Source organism: Budorcas taxicolor, chromosome 4 (assembly GCF_023091745.1).
Source record: "Budorcas taxicolor isolate Tak-1 chromosome 4, Takin1.1, whole genome shotgun sequence".
Classification (NCBI taxonomy): Eukaryota; Metazoa; Chordata; class Mammalia; order Artiodactyla; family Bovidae; genus Budorcas; species Budorcas taxicolor.
In genome coordinates, this window is record NC_068913.1 from 79,296,802 (window position 1) to 79,311,589 (window position 14,788).

Below are 14,788 nucleotides of genomic sequence, written 5' to 3' on the forward strand. Positions count from 1 at the left end.
TTTCTGGAGTTTGAGTTATATTGAATAGCTGAGAATTGCTACAGTCAATAAATATTCAAATACCATGAGCAATATTCTTGTGTATTAAGGATTAACTACATAGTATGTTTCATACTTTATCTTTTTAAAATTAGTATTCTGAAGTCATGGACATTTAATTCATGTTTTTACATTTAAGTGTTTATTGTTCTTGGTATTTATTAATCTATTGGTTACCAGTTTCGTAACTCATGATTTGTCCTGAATGACACTTTTTACTTCCTAGGAACTGGTTCCTACATGGTTCCCAATCCTTCCTCCCCAAAACTAAAGATTGGTTAACCTTCTAAAATTTTCTTTCTTTTCCTAATGGTATAATATTATCACTTTATGTATTTTAATTATTGTTGTTGTTCAGTTGCTCAGTCATGTCCGACTCTTTGCAGCCCCGTGGACTGCAGCGTGCCAGGCTTTGCTGTCCTTCATCATCTCCTGGAGTTTGCTCAAACTCATGTCCATTGAGTCAGTGATGCCATCCAACCATCTCATCCTCTGTCATCTCCTTCTCCTCCTGCCTTCAGTCTTTCTTAACATCAAGGTCTTTTCTAATGAGTCAGCTCTTCCCATCAGGTGGCCAAAGTATTGAAGCCTCAGCTTCAGCATCCGTCCTTCCAATGAATATTCAGGGTTTATTTCCTTTAAGGATTGACTGATTTGATCTCCTTGCTCTCCAAGGGACTCTCAAGAGTCTTCTCCAGCACCACAGTTTGAAAGTATCCATTCTTCAGCGCTCAGCCTTTATGGTCCATCTCTCACATCTCTGCATGACTACTGGGAAAACCATAGCTTTGACTAGATGGACCTTTGTCGGCAAAGTGATTAGGATCATTAGAATATGTCATCTGTTGACTTTTAAAATTTACATGGATTAGTCAAAAGTTTAATAAAAGTTTAGAGAGTCAGATTTTCCCACATACTTAGTGTTTTCAAGATGTTATTTATTTGTCCTCAAAATAAAAAAGTCTACTTTTCTACTCTCCATTTCCATGGGAAGATGAAATACTAAGCCCTGCCTTTAAATTTAAAGAGAGCAAACTTTTGGTCTTTTTTCCTTTCTTCCCTATTCATGACATTGTAGCACTTTGAAGAGAGTTTAGAGGATTATTTATTTAGATCAACTTTTTCATTTTATGGATAAGGAAAGTAGGACGCTGAAGTTAAGTGACTTGCCCAAGTAAGATCTTACAGCCAGTGCCACGTCTTTGGCTCAAACCCTGATCCTTCTCCCACCTCCACCCGCTCTTTTTCGTGTCTTTGTGCTTCTTAGTGGCACCAAACTTCCCAGCTACTCTATTCTGGTCCAGTCCAGTCTGCTGTGCTATTAATGCTTTCTTGGCCACCTTGTCCACACCTTCCTGAAGATCTACAATAGCGTAGACTTGCTTTATTCATGTAAATCAGTGGAGGAATCCCTATGGAGAGCTGCTAGCAGCACTGTGGTAGGCAGAATACTGTCGTCGCTGTCCCCTCCGTTACCCACCCTCCCCCAGTGTGTTCACATTCAAACCTTGGAACTGTTGATTATATTACATTATGTGGTAAAGCGAAGTGAAAGTGTTAGTCGCTCAGTCGTGTCCTACTCTTTGTGACCCCATGGACTGTAGCCCACCAGCCTCCTCCATCCATGGGATTTCCCAGGCAAGAATACTGGAGTGGGTTCCCATTCTCTTCTCCAGGGGATCTTCCCAACCCAGGGATCAAACCCCAGTCTCCTGCATTGCAGGCAGACTCTTTACCATCTGAGTTACATGGTAAGGGGAGTTAAAATTACTGTTCAGCTGACCTCAAAACATGGAGATTATCCTGGATTAATTTGGTGATTCCAGTGTAATCACAGGTCCCTAAAAGTGGAAGAGGGGAATCAAAAGAAAGAACCAAAGAGAGCCATGTGAAAAGGACCAGGCCTCCTTTGAAGATGGAGAAAGGGAACATGAGTCAAGGAAGGTGGATGACATCTACAAGATGGAAAGTCAAAGAAACAAATTCTTCTGTAAAGCCCCCAGAAAATGTACATCCTGCTGACACCCTGATTGTAGCCTGGTGAGGTCTGTGTTAGACTTTTAATGAGCAGAACGTAAGATAATAAATCTGTGTTTTATTTTTTTAAATGTTTTTGTGTTTGATTTTTTGGCTGCACTGGGTCTTCGTTGCTGCACATAGGCACTCTCTAGTTACGGGGAGCGGGGGCTACTCTTGGTGGTGGTGCACGGGCTTCTTGTTGCTGTGATTTCTCTTGTTGGGGAGCACAGGCTGTGCACTCCTGGGCTTCAGTAGTTGGGGCGCATGGTTCTGGCTGCCCTGAGGCATATGAGATCTTCCCAGACCAGGGATTGGATCCATGTTCTTTGTATTGGCAGGCAGATTTTTAACCACTGGACCACCAGTGAAGTCCAAATCTGTGTTGTTTTAAGCTGCTGAGTTTGTGGTAATTTGTTACAATAGCCATAGAAAACTCATACAAGCATTTGTACTGCTCCTCAGAAAAAGTCATCCACTTGGTTTTCCCACTTTCCTCATGACCTGATTATTTCATTGGCTGCCTTGATTTCCCTTATGAATCCTGGCTCCATGTTTCTTATCTGCTGCTGCTGCTAAGTCGCTTCAGTCGTGTCCGACTCTGTGCGACCCCATAGACAGCAGCCCACCAGGCTCCCCCGTCCCTGGGATTTTCCACGCAAGAACACTGGAGTGGGTTGCCATTTCCTTCTCCAGTGCATGAAAGAGAAAAGTGAAAGTGAAGTTGCTCAGTCGTGTCCGACTCGTAGCAACCCCATGGACTGCGGCCCACCAGGCTCTTCCGTCCATGGGACTTTCCAGGCAAGAGTGCTGGCCTAGATCCTTGGATAAAACAACCCACTGTAAGACTGTCTACTCCCACTCAGCTCTGGCTGTCCTTCAGACACACCTTCCCAATATTTGTTCATTGGCTTTACAAACGACAATCTGTATTAAGAGGCTACATAAAATTTTGAAAGTGTTCTGCTATTGTTTGCTACTTTCCAGGAATTCAAGGTCAGATGCTGACCCAGTGTTTCTAACTGCCCTATTCTAACTCTTAAGAATTTTTTTTTTTTTTGTTACCTTGTAATGCTTATCGGGGAAATTATGTGTATGGCTACACATGTACTTGCTTATAGCTTCCTATTTATGAAAGAGACAGTGAAATCTATATTTTGCTTCTATTTGACAGAGGAGGAAAATTCTGGGTCATTGCCTCGTTACCTGTTTTATTGGGCTGACTTCCTCAGCAGGCTAAAGTGCATGTTTGATAGCCTAACTTGTCAAGATGTTGGCTAATAGATGCCAACACATTTACTGGCTCCTACAAATGATTTAATCCTTGACTTGATACAGCACAAACTTCTTTCTTATTGCCCGGTGACTGTTGTAGAATTAATTGGTGTTGGGGGCTTAATTTTGCAGGAGCCTTAGTGGATCAGTGTGATATGAATTAGTTAGGACAACTAACTCTCCTGGCCTTTTCATATTAATCTTATTCTCCATGTGGCCGGGAGGCTTGAATTCACCCAAAATGTCTGTCTTCCCGTCACATTCCATTGTGTGTTAGGGAAAGGCAGAATGAATAATTCTGACACTTGGATTTGTTCATTGCCTGGCAGAGAAATTTGTTCAGTTCAGTTCAGTTGCTCAGTCATGTCTAACTCTTTGTGACCTCATGGACTGCAGCACGCCAGGCTTCCCTGTCCATCACCAACTCCCAGAGCTTGCTCAAACTCATGTCCATCTAGTCGGTGATGCCATGCAACCATCTCATCCTCTGTCGTCCCCTTCTCCCCCTGCCTTCAATCTTTCTCAGTGTCAGGGTCTTTTCCAGTGAGTCAGTTCTTTTCATCAGGTGGCCGAAGTATTGGAGTTTCAGCTTCAGCATCAGTCCTTCCAATGAATATTCAGGACTGACTTCCTTTAGGATGAACTGGTTGGATCTCCTTGCAGTCCAAGGGACTCTCCAGAATCTTCTCCAACACCACAGTTCAAAAGCATCCATTCTTTGGCATTCAGCTTTCTTTATAGTCCAACTCTCACATCTCTACATAACTACTGGAAAAACCATAGCTCTGACTAGATGGACCTTTGGAGGCAAAGTAATATCTCTGCTTTTTAATATGCTGTCCAATTTGGTCATAGCTTTTCTTCCAAGGAGCAAACGTCTTTTAATTTGATGGCTGCAGTCACCATCTGCAGTGATTTTGGAGCCCAAGGAGAGAAAGTCGCTCACTGTTTCCATTGTTTCCCCATTTATTTGCCATGAAGCGATGGGACTGGATGCCATGATCTTAGTTTTTTGAATGTTGAGTTTTAAGTCAACTTTTTCACTGTCCTGTTTCACTCTCATCAAGAGGCTGTTTAGTTCTTCGCTTTCTGCCAAAAGGGTGGTGTCATCTGCATATCTGAGGTTATTGATATTTCTCCTAGCAGTCTTGATTCCAGCTTATCCTTCATCTAGACCGGCATTTTGCATGATGTACTCTGCATAGGCAAGTCTGGGTCAGTCTTTTTTGGGGTCACTGCTCGTTTTTCTTGGGTCCTGGTGCACAGGGTTGTTTGTGCCCTCCACGAGTCTATTTCCCAGTCCTGCGTAAGTTCTGGCAGCTCTACGGTGGGGTTAATGGCAACCCCCTCTAAGAGGGCTCATCCCATACCCAAGTCTGCTGCACCCAGAGCCTTGCCCCTCCACAGAAGATACTGAAACACAGTTCTATCTCAGTCTCTGTGGGGTCCCTGGCTACTGGTGTGCACAAGGTTTGTTTGAGCCCTCTGAGTATCTCTGGAAGGAATGGGGTTGGATTCTAAACATGAGTTTGCCCCTCCTACCGTCTTGCTGGGGCCTCTCTGTCCTTGGACTTGGGGTTTTTCCTCACAGCTGCTCCAGTGCTGTGCAGCTGCCACTCCAGCCAACACAAGAGAAGACTCTACACATGGACATCACCAGATGGTCAATACCGAAATCAGATTAATTATATTCTTTGCAGCCAAAGATGGTGAAGCTCTATACAGTCAGCAAAAACAAGACTGGGAGCCAACTGTGGTTCAGATCATGAACTCCTTATTGCCAAATTCAGACTTATATTGAAGAAAGTAGGGAAAAACCAATAGACCATTCAGGTATGATCTAAATCAAATCCCTTATGATTATATAGTGAAAGTGACAAATAGATTCAAGGGATTAGATCTGATAGAATGCCTGAAAAACTATGGATGGAGGTTTGCGACATTGTACAGGAGACAAGGATCAAGAAAAAGAGTTGCAAAAGAGCAAAATGGCTGTCTGAGGAGGCCTTACAAATAGCTGTGAAAAGAAGAGAAGCTAAAAGCAAAGGAGAAAAGGAAGGATATACCCTTTTGAATTCAGAGTTCCAAAGAATAGCAAGGAGAGATAGGAAAACCTTCCTTAGTGATCAATGCAAAGAAATAGAGGAAATGGATATAATGGGAAAGAATAGAGATCTCTCCAAGAAAATTAGAGATACCAAGGGAACATTTCATGCAAAGATGGGCTCAATAAAGGACAGAAATGGTATGGACCTAACAGAAGCAGAAGATATTAAGAAGAGGTGGCAAGAATACACAGAAGAACTGTACAAAAAAGATCTTCATGACCCAGATAATCACGATGGTGTGATCACTCACCTAGAGCCAGACATCTCAGAATGTGAAGTCAAGTGCGCCTTGGAAGCATCACTACGAACAAAGCTAGTGGAGGTGATGGAATTCCAGTGAAGCTATTTCAAATCCTAAAAGATGATGCTGTGAAAGTGCTGCACTCAATATGCCAGCACATTTGGAAAACTCAGCAGTGGCCACAGGACTGGAAAAGGTCAGTTTCCATTCCAATCCCAAAGAAAGGAAATGCCAAAGAATGCTCAAAGTATTGCACAGTTGCACTCATCTCACATGCTAGTAAAGTAATGCTCAAAATTCTCCAAGCCAGGCTTCAGCAATACGTGAACTGTGAACTTCCTGATGTTCAAGCTGGTTTTAGAAAACGCTGAGGAAACAGATCAAATTGCCAACATCCGTGGATCATCAGAAAAGCAAGAGAGTTCCAGAAAAACATCTATTTCTGCTTTATTGACTATGCCAAAGCCTTTGACTGTGTGGATCACAATAAACTGTGGAAAATTATGAAAGAGATGGGAATCCCAGACCACCTAACCTGCCTCTTGAGAAACCTATATGCAGGTCAGGAAGCAACAGTTAGAACTGGTCATGGAACAACAGACTGGTTCCAAATAGGAAAAGGAGTACGTCAAAGCTGTGGCCACCCACTCCAGTACTCTTGCCTGGAAAATCCCCTGGACGGAGGAGCCTGGTAGGCTACAGTCCATGGCGTTGCGAAGAGTCAGGCACGACTGAGCGACTTCACTTTCATGCATTGGAGAAGGAAATGGCAACCCACTCCAGTGTTCTTGCCTGGAGAATCCCAGGGATGGGGGAGCCTGGTGGGCTGTCATTATGGGATTGTACAGAGTTGAACATGACTGAAGTGACTTAGCAGCAGCAGTAGCAAGGCTGTATATTGTCACCCTGCTTATTTAACTTATATGCAGAGTACATCATGAGAAATGCTGGGCTGGATGAAGCAGAAGCTGGAATCAAGATTGCTGGGTGGAAATATCAATAACCTCAGATATGCAGATGATACCACCCTTATGGCAGAAAGCAAGGAAGAACTAAATAGCCTCTTGACATAAGCGAAAGAGGACAGTGGGAAAGTTGGGTTAAAACTCAGCATTTAGAAAATTAAGATCAGGGCATCTGATCCCATCACTTCATGGGAAATTGATGGGGAAACAATGGAAACAGAGACTTTCTTTTCTTGGGCTCCAAAATCACTGCAGATGGTGACTGCAGCAATGACATTAAAAGATGCTTATTCCTTGGAAGAAAAGTTATGACCAACCTAGACAGCATATTCAAAAGCAGAGACGAGACATTCCTTTGCCTCCAAAAGTCTGTCTAGTCAAAGCTATGGTTTTTCCCATAGTCTTGTATGAATGTCAGAGTTGGATTATAAAGAAAGCTGAGCCCCAAAGAATGGATGCTTTTGAACTGTGGTGTTGGAGAAGATTCTGGAGAGTCCCTTGGACTGCAAGGAGATCCAACCAGTTCATCCTAAAGGAAGTCAGTCCTGAATATTCATTGGAAGGACTGATGCTGAAACTGAAACTCCAATACTTTGGCCACCTGATGAAAAGAACTGACTCACTGGAAAAGACCCTAATACTGAGAAAGATTGGAGGCAAGGGGAGAAGGGGACGACAGAGGATGAGATGGTTGCATGGCATCACCGACTAGATGGCCATGAGTTTGAGCAAGGTCTGGGAGTTGGTGATGGACAGGAAGGCCTGGAGTGCTGCACTCTATAGGGTCCAAAGAGTCAGACGCGACTGGACTGACTTACTGACTCTGCATAGAAGTTAAATAAGCAGGGTGACAATATACAGCCTTGACATACTCCTTTCCCAATTTGGAACCAGTCCGTTGTTCCTTGTCCAGTTTTAGCTGTTGCTTCTTGACCTGCACACAGATTTCTCAGGAGGCAGGTAAGGTGGTCTGTTATTCCCATTTCTTGAAGAATTTTCCAGTTTGTTGTGATCTGCATAGTCAAAGGCTTCCATGTAGTCAATAAAACAGAAGTAGATGTTTTTCTGGAACTCTCTTGCTTTTTCGATGATCCAGCAGATGTTGGGAATTTGGTCTCTGGTTTCTCTGATTTTTATAAATCCAGCTTGAACATCTGGAAGTTCGCAGTTCACATACTGTTGAAGCCTGGCTTTGTAAAATTTGAACATTACTAGCATGTGAGATGAGTGAAATTGTGCAGTAGTTTGAACAGTCTTTGGCATTGCCTTTCTTTGGGATTGGCATGAAAACCGACCTTTTCCAGTCCTGGGACCACTGCTGAGTTTTCCACATTTGCTGGCATATTGAGTGCAGCACTTTCACAGCATCATCTTTCAGATTTGAAATAGCTCCACTGGAATTCCATCAGCTCCACTAGCTTTGTTCGTAGTGATGCTTCCTAAGGCCCACTTGACTTTGTATTCCAGGATGTCTGGCCCTAGGTGAGTGATCACACCATTGTTGTTATCTGGGTCATTAAGATCATTTTTTGTATAGTTCTTCTGTGTATTCTTGCCATCTCTTAATATCTTCTGCTTCTGTTAGGTCCATACCATTTCTGTCCTCTATTGAGCCCATCTTTGCATGAAATGTTCCCTTGGTATCTCTAATTTTCTTGAAGAGATCTCTAGGCTTTTCCATTTTATTGTTTTCCTCTATTTCTTTGCATTGATCACTGAGGAGGGCTTTCTTATCTCTCATTTCTATTCCTTTGGAACTCTGCATTCAGATGTGTATATCTTTCCTTTTCTCATTTTTCTTTTGCTTCTCTTCTTTTCTCAGGTATTTGTAAGGCCTCTTCAGACAACCATTTGGCCTTTTTGCATTTCTTTTTCTTGGGGATGGTCTTGATCACTGCCTCCTGTCATGAACCCTCGTCCACAGTTCTACATGCACTCGATCAGAGCTAATCCCTTGAATCTATTTGTCACTTTCACTGTATAATCGTAAGGGATTTGATTTAGGTCATATCTGATGGTCTTGTTCTTTGCCTCGAAGGGAAATTTTTTATTGATGCAAAATTTCTTGACTCACTGTGAAGATTTCTGAGCCCCTTCTGGGCCCTCCTTCCTTCTCCATCAAGTAATTTCCCAGGTATAAGGAAGATATTTTAAATTTTTATAGGCCTTAGAGACTTTGGTAAGTGTTATTGATCAGCTAATTCTGCAGATGGTATGTTGTTGAGTCTTGCTTTTTTTCTTTTTTCCATTATGGTGATCTCTGCCATTTAAGCATAATGTTTAGACAATTTCCATTTATTATCAACATGATTAATTTAAAATTTTGCATCTTGTTCTCTGTTTTCTATATGTCTCATCTTTATTCCTCTTTCTTCATGTTTTCCTTGTTTCTTTTGGATTAACAGTATTTTTGTGTGATTCCATTTTATCTCCATTATTGGCTTATTAGCTGTAACTTTTGTTTTACTTTTTAGTAGTTACTCTGGAGTTTATGTATCTAACTATTTATTTATCTTTAAGTAATATACCATTTCACACAGGAATCTTACACAGTATACTCCCATTCTACATCCTCATCTTATGTTATTTTTATCACATTTTACTTCTACCTGTTATAAACCGCATACTTAATTATTGAACTTTCTTTAAAGAGCCAGTTAGTTTTTTCCAGCTTTTGAGGTATAATTGACAAAATAATATTAAAGTATGTAACATGATGATTTGATATTGGTATAGATTGTGAAAGTATTTCCAGAGTCAAGTTAACTATTACCTTAGTGATTTTGTGTGTGTGTGTGTGTGATAGCCTTTAATATCTACTCTTTTAGCAAATTTCAGTTATATAATACAGAATATAATCACCATTCTGTACTTTCATTGTGCTGTTTTTGCTGTAGTCATGCTGTACTTAGATTCTGAGGACTTTTTCATCTAATAAGTGAAAGCTTATACCCTTTAACTAACCTCTCTTCATTTCCCCAGTCTCCGGCAACCACCCTACTACTCCGTTTCTGTGAGTTCAGCTTTCTTTTAAGACTCTCCAGTATTTGAGATTATGCAATGTTTCTTTTTGTTTCTCTGAGTTATCTCACTTAGCATAATGTCCTGCAGTTTCATCCAGATTGTTTCAAATGATAGGATTTCCTTGTGTGTGTGTGTTTTTTTAAAAATGGCTTAATATTATTCCATTGTATTTACATCTTTTTATACACAATTTTACTTGCATGCAGAGTGTTGAACACATCCCTCATGAAAGTGTGGAGCAGGGGGGAGCCTGCCACTGGGTGGGAGAGTGTGTGTGAGTGAGGTGCACAGATTGTTGAGGCTATTGAAGGTGAGGCCTCCTTAGCAGTTCAAGTGTGGACTTGATGCTGTCCTCAAAATGGTTAGTTGGATCCATGTTACGTTGACATGTCTCTGGCTCTGGCAGCCTCTCCCTGCCCCTCAGTTGTACGTTAACCTCAGTACCCCTAGATGGGGCAGGAAAGAAGTGGGTCCTTTTGGCAGTATACTATCCAGCTGGGGAAGCTGAATACTCAAACTCGCATGCACTCAAACATTCCGTGGTGGGAGAAATTGCTGGCGAGAGATCCTAAGCTATACCACCTTGGGGGAGGCGGTAATGTGGTCCTTTTACTTCTACATCTAATCCCTGTTTTATTTTGCCCCCATAGCGTACTGGAGCTTCTCTGCTGGACTCTGGAGTTTTACAAAAGCCTTCTTCTCGGTAGGTGATTGTCCTAGTCAGTTGGTCTTTGGAGAAATGGCAGTAGAAAACTCTTCTGCCATCTTGCCGATGTCATTTCAATTAACCTTTAAAAAGATTAAAATTGAGAGAAAAATGTCCTTAACATTTAGCCATGTGTTTTACATTGTAGGCCTCTATGGCTTTTTTGTAGTTACAAATTTCCGTTTGATGTTTTTCTTCTCCTGGAAGAACTTTAATATTTCTCATGAGATAAGTCAGAGAAAGACAAATACTGTATGATATCACTTATAAGAAGAATCGGAGAAAACCAAATTCATAGAAACAGAGTAAAATGTTGGTTACCAGAGGATCGTAGGTGGATGGATAGGAAAGATGTTTAAGAGGACACACTTGCTACCAAGTAGTTAAATAAGTCGTAGAGAATTAATGCTTAGTACAGAGACTATAGATAATATTGTTAGAATCATCAAACTTACTAAGAAACAAACTCAATTATTCCAACCACTAAAAAGAAAATAGTTCTATAATGTGATAAAGGTGATTATTGCTACAAAGGCAACTGTATTACAATATAAATTGTACACCTTAAATTTACACGATGTTATATGTCAAATATATTTTTCCTGAAGTATCAGTTCAGTTCAGTCGCTCCGTCGAGTCCGACTCTTTGCGACCCCATGAATTGCAGCACGCCAGGCCTCCCTGTCCATCACCATCCCCCGGAGTTCACTCAGACTCGCGTCCATCGATTCAGTGATGCCATCCAGCTATCTCATCCTCTGTCATCCCCTTCTCCTCCTGCCTCCAATCCCTCCCAGCATCAAAGTCTTCTCCAATGAGTCAACTCTTCCCATGAGGTGGCCAAAGTACTGGAGTTTCAGCTTTAGCATCATTCCTTCCAAAGAAATCCCAGGGTTGATCTCCTTCAGAATGGACTGGTTGGATCTCCTTGCAGTCCAAGGGACTCTCAAGAGTCTTCTCCAACACCACAGCTCAAAAGCATCAATTCTTTGGCACTCAGCTTTCTTCAAAGTCCAACTCTCACATCCATACATGACCACTGGAAAAACCATAGCTTTGACTAGACGGACCTTTGTTGGCAAAGTAATGTCTCTGCTCTTGAATATGCTATCTAGGTTGGTCATAACTTTCCTTCCAAGAAGTAAGCATCTTTTAATTTCATGGCTGCAGTCACCATCTGCAGTGATTTTGGAGCCCCCCAAAATAAAGTCTGGCACTGTTTCCACTGTTTCCCCATCAATTTCCCATGAAGTGATGGGACCAGATGCCATGATCTTTGTTTTCTGAATGTTGAGCTGTAAGCCAACTTTTTCACCCTCCTCTTTCACTTTCATCAAGAGGCTTTTTAGTTCCTCTTCACTTTCTGCCATAAGGGTGGTGTCATCTGCATATCTGAGGTTATTGATATTTCTCCCGGCAATCTTGATTCCAGCTTGTGCTTCTTCCAGCCCAGCATTTCTCATGAGGTACTCGCATAAAAGTTAAATAAGCAGGGTGACAATATACAGCCTTGACGCACTCCTTTTCCTATTTGGAACCAGTCTGTTGTTCCATGACCAGTTCTAACTGTTGCTTCCTGACCTGCATATAGGTTTCTCAAGAGGCAGGTCAGGTGGTCTGGTATTCCCATCTCTTGAAGAATTTTCCACAGTTTCTTGTGATCCACACAGTCAGAAGCTTTGGCATAGTCAATAAAGCAGAAATAGATGTTTTTCTGGAACTCTCTTGCTTTTTCCATGATCCAGCGGATGTTGGCAATTTGATCTCTGGTTCCTCTGCCTTTTCTAAAACCAGCTTGAACATCAGGAAGTTCACAGTTCACGTATTGCTGAAGACTGGTTTGGAGAATTTTGAGCATTACTTTACTAGTGTGTGAGATGAATGCAATTGTGCGGTAGTTTAAGCATTCTATAGTTGCTTTATGTCGTTAGTTTCTGCTGTACAGCAAACTGAATCAGCCACATGTATTCATATATCCTGTCTTCCTTGGATTTCCTTCCCATTTAGGTCACCACAGAGCTTTGAGTAGAGAGTTCCTTGTGCTATACAGTTCGTTCTTATTAGTTAAGTTCAGTCGCTCAGTCGTGTCCGATTCTTTGTGACCCCAAGAATCGCAGCATGCCAGGCCTCCCTGTCCATCACCAACTCCTGGAGTTCACCCAAACTCAAGTCCATCGAGTCAGTGATGCCATCCAGCCATCTCATCCTCTGTCGTCCCCTTCTCCTCCTGGCCCCAATCCCTCCCAGCATCAGGGTCTTTTCCAATGAGTCAACTCTTCACATGAAGTGGCCAGAGTATTGGAGTTTCAGCTTCAGCATCAGTCCTTCCAACGAACTTCCAGGACTGATGTCCTTTAGGATGGACTGGTTGGATCTCCTTGCAGCCCAAGGGACTCGCAAGAGTCTTCTCCAACACCACAGCTCAAAAGCATCAATTCTTCGGCACTCAGCTTTCTTCACAGTCCAACTCTCACATCCATACATGACCACTGGAAAAACCATAGCTTTGACTAGACGGACCTTTGTTGGCAAAGTAATGTCTCTGCTTTTGAATATGCTGTCTAGGTTGGTCATAACTTTCCTTCCAAGAAGTAAGCATCTTTTAATTTCATGGCTGCAGTCACCATCTGCAGTGATTTTGGAGCCCCCCAAAATAAAGTCTGACACTGTTTCCACTGTTTCCCCATCAATTTCCCATGAAGTGATGGGACCAGATGCCATGATCTTCGTTTTCTGAATGTTGAGCTTTAAGCCAACTTTTTCACTCTCCTCTTTCACTTTCATCAAGAGGCTTTTTAGTTCCTCTTCACTTTCTGCCATAAGGGTGGTGTCATCTGCATAGCTGAGGTTATTGATATTTCTCCCGGCAATCTTGATTCCAGCTTGTGCTTCTTCCAGCCCAGCATTTCTCATGAGGTACTCGCATAAAAGTTAAATAAGCAGGGTGACAATATACAGCCTTGACGTACTCCTTTTCCTATTTGGAACCAGTCTGTTGTTCCATGACCAGTTCTAACTGTTGCTTCCTGACCTGCATATAGGTTTCTCAAGAGGCAGGTCAGGTGGTCTGGTATTCCCATCTCTTGAAGAATTTTCCACAGTTTCTTGTGATCCACACAGTCAGAAGCTTTGGCATAGTCAATAAAGCAGAAATAGATGTTTTTCTGGAACTCTCTTGCTTTTTCCATGATCCAGCGGATGTTGGCAATTTGATCTCTGGTTCCTCTGCCTTTTCTAAAACCAGCTTGAACATCAGGAAGTTCACAGTTCATATATTGCTGAAGCCTGGCTTGGAGAATTTTGAGCATTACTTTACCAGCGTGTGAGATGAGTGCAATTGTGTAGTAGTTTGAGCATTCTTTGGCATTGCCTTTCTTTGGGATTGGAATGAAAACTGACTAAAGTTATTTCATTAGTAATGTATGTATCCCAATCTCCCAATCCTTACCAGCCCCCACTTCCCCTCTTGGTAGTCATACATTTGTTCTCTGTGTCTCTATTTCTGGTTTGCAAATAAGGTCATCTGTGCCATTTTACTAGATTCCACACATATGCATTAATATACAATATTTGTTTTTCTCTTTCTGACTTACTTCATTCTGTATGACTATTTCTAGGTCCATGCACGTCTGATGGCACCATTCGTTCCTTTTTTTATTCCACTGTATAAATGTACCACATTTTCTTTATCCATTCCGCTGTTGATGGACATTTAGGTTACTTCCATGTCCTGGCTGTTGTAAACTGTGCTGCAGTGTGCCCTGGGGGTCGGGATACATCATGTATCTTTTTTAATTATATTTTTCTCCAGGAGGATGCCCAGGAGTGGGATTGCTGGGTCATATGGTAGTTCTGTGTTTAGTTTTTCAAGGAACCTCCATACTGTTCTCCATAGTGGTTGTACCAGTTTACATTCCCACCAACAGTGTAAGAGAGTTCCATTTTCTCCACACCCTCTCCAACATTTATTGTGTATGAAATTTTTGATGATGACCATTCTGAACTGTGTGAAGTGATACCTCATTTCATTTCATTTGCATTTCTCTAATAGTGATGTTGGGCTTCCATGGTAGCTCAGCTGGTGAAGAATCTGCCTGTAATGCAGGAGACCCTGGTCAGAAAGATCCACTGATGAAGGGATAGGCCAGCCACTCCAGCATCTTGGGCTTCCCTGGTGGCTCAGCTATAAAGAATCTGCCTGCAATGCAGGAGACCTGGGTTCTATCCCTGGGTTGGGAAGATTCCCTGGTGAGGGGAAAGGCTACGCACTCCAGTATTCTGGCCTGGAGAATTCCATGAACTGTATAGTCCACGGTGTCGCAAAGAGTCGGACACGACTGAGCGACTTTCACTTTCAGCAGTGATGTTGAGCATTGTTTCATGTGCTTGTTTACCGTATGGAAGTCTTCTTTGG

The 14,788-nt window shown here is 42.1% G+C and overlaps 1 protein-coding gene across 3 annotated transcripts in view; it reads left to right on the forward strand.

Annotated features, from left to right (window-relative positions):
- LOC128046621 (cytochrome c oxidase assembly factor 1 homolog) overlaps positions 1 to 14,788 on the forward strand; it is a 99,956-nt gene that overhangs the window by 37,468 nt on the left and 47,700 nt on the right. For 2 of the 3 annotated variants that reach the window (XM_052638771.1, XM_052638774.1), the window contains exon 2: positions 10,319 to 10,371. The exons of the other annotated variant lie outside the window; for it this stretch is intronic. The gene's annotated coding sequence lies outside the window, so the exon portion shown is untranslated. The remainder of the gene's footprint in view (positions 1 to 10,318; positions 10,372 to 14,788) is intronic. 3 annotated transcript variants of the gene reach the window in all.